This window comes from Nicotiana sylvestris, chromosome 7, assembly GCF_000393655.2.
Source record: "Nicotiana sylvestris chromosome 7, ASM39365v2, whole genome shotgun sequence".
Classification (NCBI taxonomy): Eukaryota; Viridiplantae; Streptophyta; class Magnoliopsida; order Solanales; family Solanaceae; genus Nicotiana; species Nicotiana sylvestris.
In genome coordinates, this window is record NC_091063.1 from 70,829,847 (window position 1) to 70,839,533 (window position 9,687).

Below are 9,687 nucleotides of genomic sequence, written 5' to 3' on the forward strand. Positions count from 1 at the left end.
CTCCCAATTTCAACACTTGAAAAGTAAAGACTGAAATGTATGCTTCTGTTATTATGGGCGGGCTCCCAATTTCAACACTTGAAAGTAAAGACTGAAATGTATTCCTCTCGTTATACAGGTGGGCGCCTGGATTTAAGAAAATGACTCTTTTTTTCAAAATGTTTTTTTTAGCATCTTAGGAGAAAGATTCATCAGACTAAGATTTTGATCCTAGGAGAAGGTTCATCAGACTAGGTCTCTATCTTAGGAGAAAAATTCGTCAGACTAAGATTTTGATCCTAGGAGAAGGTTCGTCAGACTAGGTCTTGTTTTTTGGTATCTTAGGAGAAAGATTCATCAGACTAAGATTTTGATCTTAGGAGAAAAATTTGTCAGACTAGGTCTTGTTTTTTGGTATCTTTGGAGAAAGATTCATCAGACTAAGATTTTGATCCTACGAGAAGGTTCATCAGACTAGGTCTCTATCTTAGGAGAAAAATTCATCGGACTAAGATTTTGATCCTAGGAGAAGGTTCGTCAGACTAGGTCTTGTTTTTTGGTATCTTAGGAGAAAGATTCATCAGACTAAGATTTTGATCCTAGGAGAAGGTTCATCAGACTAGGTCTCTATCTTAGGAGAAAAATTCGTCAGACTAAGATTTTGATCCTAGGAGAAGGTTCGTCAGACTAGGTCTTGTTTTTTGGTATCTTAGGAGAAAGATTCATCAGACTAAGATTTTGATCCTAGGAGAAGGTTCATCAGACTAGGTCTCTATCTTAGGAGAAAAATTCATCGGACTAAGATTTTGATCCTAGGAGAAGGTTCATCAGTCTAGGTCTTGTTTTTTTTTTGGTATCTTAGGAGAAAGATTCATCAGACTAAGATTTTGATCCTAGGAGAAGGTTCATCAGACTAGGTCACTATCTTAGGAGAAAAATTCATCGGACTAAGATTTTGATCCTAGGAGAAGGTTCATCAGACTAGGTCTTGTTTTTTTGGTATCTTAGGAGAAAGATTCATCAGACTAAGATTTTGATCCTAGGAGAAGGTTCGTCAGACTAGGTCTCTATCTTAGGAGAAAAATTCATCGGACTAAGATTTTGATCCTAGGAGAAGGTTCATCAGACTAGGTCTTGTTTTTTTGGTATCTTAGGAGAAAGATTCATCAGACTAAGATTTTGATCCTAGGAGAAGGTTCATCAGACTAGGTCTCTATCTTAGGAGAAAAATTCGTCAGACTAAGATTTTGATCCTAGGAGAAGGTTCATCAGACTAGGTCTCTATCTTAGGAGAAAAATTCGTCAGACTAAGATTTTGATCTTAGGAGGAAATGCATCTCCTATGGGTGAAACTAAAACCAACTTAGGAGGAAATGCATCTCCTATGGGTGAAACTAAAACAAACTTAGGAGGAAATGCATCTCCTATGGATGAAACTAAAACAAACTTAGGAGGAAATGCATCTCCTATGAATGAACTAAAACAAACTTAGGAGGAAATGCATCTCCTATGAATGAACTAAAACAAACTTAGGAGGAAATGCATCTCCTATGAATCAACTAAAATAAACTTAGGAGGAAATGCATCTCCTATGGATGAAACTAAACAAACCTAGGAGGAAATGCGTCTCCTATGGGTAAAACTAAAACAAACCTAGGAGGAAATGCGTCTCCTACGGGTAAAACTAAAACAAACCTAGGAGGAAATGTGTCTCCTACGGGTAAAACTTAAACCAAACCTAGGAGGAAATGCATCTCCTATGGGTGAAACTAAAACAAACCTAGGAGGAGATGCGTCTCCTATGGGTAAAACTAAAACAAACCTAGGAGGAAATGCGTCTCCTATGGGTAAAACATAAACTTAGGAGGAAATGCGTCTCCTATGGGTAAAAGTGAAACAAACTTAGGAGGAAATGCATCTCCTATGGGTAAAAACTTTAATGATTTCAAATTAGGAAGTGCGTCTCCTATTGGAAAAGACGTGAAATGTATTCCCTTGTTATACAGGTGGGCGCCTAAAATATGAAATGAACAGACAAAAAGTATTCCTCTCGTTATTCAGGTGGGCGCCTGTCTTCAAACAAACAACTTAGAAAAAATAAAATCCTATTCGAGGGCGGATGAACCCAAAATATCCTATTCGAGGGCGGATGAACCCAAAATATCCTATTCGAGGGCGGATGAACCCAAAAGATCCTATTCGAGGGCGGATGAACCCAAAAGATCCTATTCGAGGGCGGATGAACCCAAAATATCCTATTCGAGGGCGGATGAACCCAAAATATCCTATTCGAGGGCGGATGAACCCAAAATATCCTATTCGAGGGCGGATGAACCCAAAATATCCTATTCGAGGGCGGATGAACCCAAAAGATCCTATTCGAGGGCGGATGAACCCAAAATATCCTGTTCGAGGGCGGATGAACCCAAAATATCCTATTCGAGGGCGGATGAACCCAAAATATCCTTAAGACTTGAAAATGTCTTACCTCGAATACTTGCTGGGGATTGGGATGAATTTTCCCTTTCTACCTTCCCCATTTTTTTTATTATTATTATTAGCTTCTTCCTTCGAAGACTAACTGCTAGGGATAACATTGTTGGGGAATTATTTACTTACCTGCTAGGGATAACACTGTTGGGTAAAATGTTATCAGCTGGGGGTACCTGACTTCCAGAAAATTTTCTAAATGGAAGGAAAATTTTCTGCCCCAGTTTGATAATATCCCTTGTGGCATGCAGTTCTGGCATCAATGCCATTTCCTTTACCTGCTTCAAATCAAACAAAATTTGTTAGTTTAAAACATGGTGGTTGGTTGTGATACTCCTATTGGGATTGCTTTCCCTTTCTCCTTCATTGCGCTGTGCTCCACGACTTGTTGGGGATGATATTATGTGCTGGGGATAATCCCTTCCTGCTGGGGATATCCCTCTTCTTTTGTGGCATAGCTTGGAAACTGGCATTTCCCCGACCTTTTAGTCTAGTATGGATTTCGCCAAATCATGCTCACTGCTCTCCTTGCTTTGTTCACGGGCCTTGTCTTTGAGGTTTATAACCTTGGTTTTGGCAAGGATATCCCTCTTGACGCTCGTCAATCCTTTTGTCAATTCCCTTTTGCTGGGGATATCTTTATTGACACTGGCCTCGCGCTTGTTCCTTGCTGACTATACCATTTGGATGTACTAGTCAGATCTCATCTTGAAAAGCTGATGGCATATTTGAAGTCATTTCATACTTGTTCTGGCCCGACAGACTCTATTGGGGAATTTTTCTATGAAAGGAGAAAGATAAAAGAAACAAAATAAAAGACAAAGGAAACGAATGACTCTTTTACAAAAGAAACTATAAATAAAAATCTATCAAACGCAGATACCGACTCTAATGGCCATGACATGCGTATGTGGCCTACCATCAATCATCTTTCAAGATCTTCAATTGGCGATTCCCCATCTGATTCTCAATCTTATTCGACTTGTAGTGCCCACAGGGTTTTCACTAGCAAGTCTCTCTCATTTTTTGTTCTTCTCTCAGCTTTCATCGCCTTATGGTGCCTGTGAAGGTTTTCACCAATAAGACTCTCTCATTTTATATCTCTCTCCAGCTGGGGGATTTGGAGTGTTGCCGGTATGACTCTTTCTGTTGGAGATTAGAGTCCTTTCTGTTGTGGAACAGAATGTTATGTTCGCCGGTAAGACTCTTCATTTGTCTGACTTGGCATCTTTTGAAGACTGATCAGAAGGTCTTTCTTTGGACCGTAATGTGGGTTTTGGATAAGCTAGAAAGAAAGGGTATAAAAGGCTCAAAAAATACATTAATTTTGGGCTATTAGTTACAACCTTCGGAATTAGATTTATTTACAACAAACGCAACATTTGCCCCAGTTTCTTGCTTGGGGATATTTTAATTGATTTTTATTTTTATTTTTCAAAACTATGACCGAGCCGTGAAACGCCTACGTATCCTCTTTGAGGAATCAGGTCAAACGTAGTTCCCAATTCCTCTTTTTCATTTGATTCTTTTTTTTGTTATCATTTTTCTTTCTTTCTTTTTCTTCTTTCATTTTTTCTCTTTTTCGTTTTGTTGTTTTATTTTCTTTTTTTTTCTTTTTTTTTTCATGCCATGCTTGCATTTTCTAGTCGTTTTTACTGATTCCGAACGAGGGGTACGAAAGAAAAATAGTAAGGCTCAAAAGGGGTTAACGAAGGATAAAGTATTTAGGTAGCAGAACAAAATGTCTTCGTCATTTCAGTCTTCAAAACATGCCAAGTGCAAACAACACAATTTAAATTTGTAGTCTCTTCTGATGGTGCTGGACTTGACAATTATATTCAACATTTGTTTGTTCATTTGTCACTTCTAAAGCACCGTTGGGCGACACTCTCATTATTATGAACGACCCTCATGCCAATTTGGCGAATCTCTGCTTTTTAACGGTTTTCTTTGTGTTTAACTTGCCCTAGTTCCACATGACTCGGGCTCCAAATAATCTCAAATCGTTCTTATTTCATTTGAATGCTTTGATCACCTTTTGGGGTTTTATGATTAACTTTTAAGATTAGGCCCAAAGTGTGTGCGCATGTCATGTCACTAGAATCGGCGCTGAACAAAATGACAAAAGGACTAAACAAAAGATGACTGGAAATAATAAAAGACCGGATCTTGCGTTAGCCTACCGGTGAAATGGTTTGAATAACAAAACAGACAAAACAAACCAGAACAAAAATTCTGATTTAAATAACAAAACAAACAAAACAATCCAGAACAAAATCCTAAAACAAACTGGACAAGACAACATCCGACTTATAACCCTAATAATCCGAACAACAGAAATGACAACAAAATGAGCCACCACAAGCTTCTCTCTTGCTGACCAAGGAACGAAACGTCCTCCCACTTTATCAAAATTGGCATTTTAGCCACTGAGCTTTGCATCAATACTGCCGAGACCATTACCAGCTTCAATCTCATCAACCTCCGTCGGCAAGTTCTCGAGGGGGTTCGAGTGCTCCATGTCACTGTTATTAATCACAACCCGCCCTTCTCGGATCATTTTCTCTACTTCCCTTCTCCAACTATGACAGCTCTCAATGTTGTGCCCTATGACATTGGAGTGGTAGGCGCATCGCGCTGCCGGATCAAAGCTCCTTGCAAGTGGATTTGGAGTACATGCGGGGAGTGGTTCAATCAAGCTAGCATGCCTTAGCCTTCCAAACAGACTGGCATAAGATACTCCGATAGGGGTGAGAGTCTTTCCTCGTTTCAGCAGCCTCTTCATTCTTGCATGTTGACAGGGCCGGAAACCTGATCCAGGTGGCTTTTGGTAGGCTTGTGTAGGTGGGTAGGCATTTTGTGGAGCCGGGTGCCTGGAAAGTGAAGTATGGCGGGGAAAGAAGTGGTGTTGGGGAGCGGAGAAGCATTGAGGAGTGATGGAGCTACTCGGGTAGCTGGGAAAGCTGCCATAAGTGGGTTGGGATGGAGAGTATGGGGGATCTTCCATTATGGTGTTGGGTGCTTGGGAAATGACCGAGCTCAAGAGACTTGGCGGTGGAGGGGGTGGTGCTTTTCCCGTTATCCATGCCTGATACATGTCTGCCACATGCTGTCTCAGCATTCTCACTTCTTCTACCAACCCGCTGTTCCGTTCGATCAATTGTTGTCGGTCATCAGTACCGACCCACTCGGTTCTGCGGTTCTGAGCCATTGTCCTTTGATTTTGCTTTGCAGGGAGGAGTTACCACAACCAACCACTTTCTATATATGGACACATCAAAGGGAAGCCATCACGTTAGTGTTAGGGCATTGGACAGACAATCATATATCAGAGATACAATGTACCTAAGCAGTTAGACAATTGTGCCCCCTGAAAATCTTCCACACTCTCTTTTATTTATTTATTATTATATTTTTTTTTATTTTTATTTTTATTTTAGTGGTGGTCGAATCTTATAGAGATTGCCTACGTATCACGTCCCCGCGTGAATAAGACCTTGCGTAGTTCGGACAAAATGAAAGGTAACAGCAATGAAACATTTTTTTTTCTTTATCATTTTTCATAATAAAACAAACTGGGTTTCAAGGGTTGAAAGATGACCAACAAACTCAAAAATCAAACAACCCACATATTCTAGTTAAAAGATTTATAACCTCAAAACAAAAAGGCCAGCTTCCTTTCCCCGTTTGCTAATTTTAACCAAATGGTTGTTTTTGCAAATGTAGCTCCTTCCAACTTTCACATGAATTTTGAGGCCGAGGAGGATTATTTTATGACACTTTACAAACTTGTCCGTTATTTTACGAAAATAGCCTTTCGACAACTGAAAGATACTCTAAGGCTATTTCGGCAAGAACGGTTTAAGACGCTGCCGAAGCTGGCTCGACTTATTTTAACTAAAAATTCAAACGGTATTCACCTGACCGCTGACTCTTTGTTTTTTTTTTCAAATTAAAACGAAACCTGGTGTTGCAAACACGGCTCTTCAGCGTCTCGGGGACGAAGATTTTTTAAGGCTGTGTGGGTCAACTGGAAAAAAATCCTAAAGATAACCCAAAAGGTGGCTGTTTATGCAAAGTCAGCCTTCGGCGTCCCTTTCGGGAACGTTCGGCTATTTTTGACAAACAACATCACCCGACTTATTCATGATTCTTTTTATCGTTTTTCAAATTAGCAAACTCAATATTGCAAACACAGCCTTTCAACGTCTCGGGGACGAAAATTTTTAAGGATGTGTGGGTCAACTGGACCAAATCTTAAAAATGACGCAAAGGTGGCTGTTTATGCAAAGTCAGCCTTCCGGCGTCCCTTTCGGGAACATTCGGCTATGTCTTGATAAAACAGCGTCACCCGACTTATTTATTTATTTGCTTTTGGCTTTTTTAGCAAAAGGGGGGTTGGACCCGATGAAGGTTGCCTACGTATCTCACATCCGGTGAGAATCAAACCCGCGTAGTTCGGGTCAATAAACTATTTTTGAGAAGACCCTTTTCCATTTTCTATTCTTTTTTTTTATATAGCAAAACAAACAAACTATTATTTTCATTCATAACAAACAAACTAACTAACGTAAAACATTCCTTTTTTTTTCATTTGTTTTTCTTATTCCAAAGAAAAAGAAAATGTTTTTTTTTGGAATTTTTACCTTTAATAAAGAAATGCTTTAAAAAAAGTATTTTTTGAATTTTGAATTTTCTAAAGAAGAATCAAAATATTTTCGGATTTTTTATTTATCTATTTTATCTTTTTGAATTTTGAATTTTCTTTTGAATTTTTTTTGGATTATATATATACTTATTTTGGAACAAATAATAAAATCACATTCAACGCCCGACTCTTTTTATTTTTATTTCTGGCATTTTCATAGACAAACAAAATAAAATAAAATAAAACATTTTAAAAAACCATACTCTTTTTCATTTTCATTTAATGGCAAAACAAACTATTTTCTTTAATATTTTTGAAAAAAACAAGACAGAACAATGATGATTTTTTTTTATTTTTCCTTTGTTTTAATATAACAAACTAACAAGACATTTTTTTTCATTTTCAAAATTTCGGCAGAGTTTCGATACTACTCGGACATTGGTTTCTTTTTTCTAACAATAAGTAGCCACATCTCTACATTGTTATTTTCTCCTCTTTTTCACGATTTGTTTTTTAATCCGTGGAAAATAATGAAAACATACAAAATATTTTGAATTTTCATGCTTTGTTTTATATATATATTTTTATTTTTTATATTTATTATTTCTTTAAAAAATGTGGCATGGGAGACATAATGATTTCCAAGACTTCTTGGATTCCGCAAATGCTCCCCACGCGCTTTTCCCAACAATGAAGCGTGGGGGACATAGGGGAATTCCAAGGCTTCTTGGATTCCACAAATGTTCCCCATGTGCTTTCCCAAAAACGAAGCGTGGGGGACATAGGGGAATTCCAAGGCTTTTTGGATCCACAAATGTTCCCCATGCTTTTGATTAAAATAAACACTATGCTGGAAATGACCAAATGACCCATTCGCCTTGACTAAATGCAACATGTAGCACATAGGATGCCATAAGATGGTCTATTATTTTCAGGTTGCTTGTCCTAGACGGACCCAACCCCTATGTTGAGTCCCCTAAGTCAAATGCACATGATGCAAATAAATGTTCCTACTAGGGATCCGGCATGAAGTCACGTTATTCTATGTTCAAAACCTGGGTCAGTGTTCTAGACAGTGTACCCGAGCGGACAACTCAAGTTGAGGAAGGAGCTCCTTTCCGGGAACCAAAAGGCCAGCCGGCTTAGAAACTTTCCGAGCCTCTTTTATTTAGGGTATGACACTAACAGAATAGGGAGTCTCAACCAGTAAGCACATCCCCGGAGGTAAGAAGAGAAAGGTTTCGGCACAATTTATATACAGTTCAAATAATATTAAAGCGGTAAAAGCATCACTTAGCACATTGAGCCCAAACATATAATAAAATCAGATAATAAATAAAGCCAAATAATAACAATTATTCTAAGCTCGAATTCTTAACCCTGAACCAGTGGTTCCGGGTTATATTATCCCCAGCGGAGTCGCCAGAGCTGTCACACCTCCTTTTTCCGCACCCGCGAGGGGGCAGGGGGAGTTTTTTCCAATTAAAGGACAATCAAAACGGGATTGGTTTATTTATTTCAGAGTCGCCACTTGGGAGATTTAGGGTGTCCCAAGTCACCAATTTTAATCCCGAATCGAGGAAAAGAATGACTCCATATTACAGTCTGCGTACCAGAAATCTGGATAAGGAATTCTGTTAACCCGGGAGAAGGTGTTAGGCATTCCCGAGTTCCGTGGTTCTAGCACGGTCGCTCAACTGTTATATTCGGCTTGATTATCTGATTTTATACCAATTATGAACCTATGTGCCAATTTTATCTTTTATCCGCTTTTATCGTTCACTGTTATTTTTATAGGACTTGCAACGTCGTGAAAACATATCTCGAACCACGTTACATCAATGCACCCGTGGTTATTGATATATCTCGACTCGGTTGAGATTTGGATTTGGGTCACATAAATGTGCACCCGAATTAAGGAAAATAAATTATTTAAGGCGCGCCTAAAGCAACTAACGCATGGTTGTTTTGGGGAGGGCCGTAAAATTCGCTAAATGACCTGTCCCGAATTCTAAGTGTTTTAATATATATACAGTTAGAGGGCCCCGCGACTTGTGCATTTTTTGTTTGTCGAGGCTCGTCTCCTTCATTATTAAAAGGATTTACAACGTCATGGAAATGCATCTCATACCACGTCACAGTCAATGTGCCCGTGATTAGAGACACATTTCGATTTCGTTGAGATTTGGATTTGGGTCACATAAATGTGCACCCGAGTTTAGGGAGATAACATTATTAAAGGCGCGCCTAAACCAACTAGCGCATTATTATTTTTTGGGTAGGGCCGTGAAATTTGCTAAACGGCCCATCCCGGAATCTAAGTATTTAATACATATATTTTGTGAGGGCCCCACAATTTGTCCCTTTTATTTGGCGAGGCTCGTCTCATTTTATTTTTTATTATTATTATCTTTTTTATTTTTTATATTTTTAAAGGGATGCCATTTTTACGCCTTTAACCATACTAAACCTTACAGCTTCTTTACAACTAAAATCTCATAACTTGTTAGAAGTTTAATAAAAAGAGTTTTAGCGAATGAGTATTTCGGGAGTAGTAATAACATGTACTA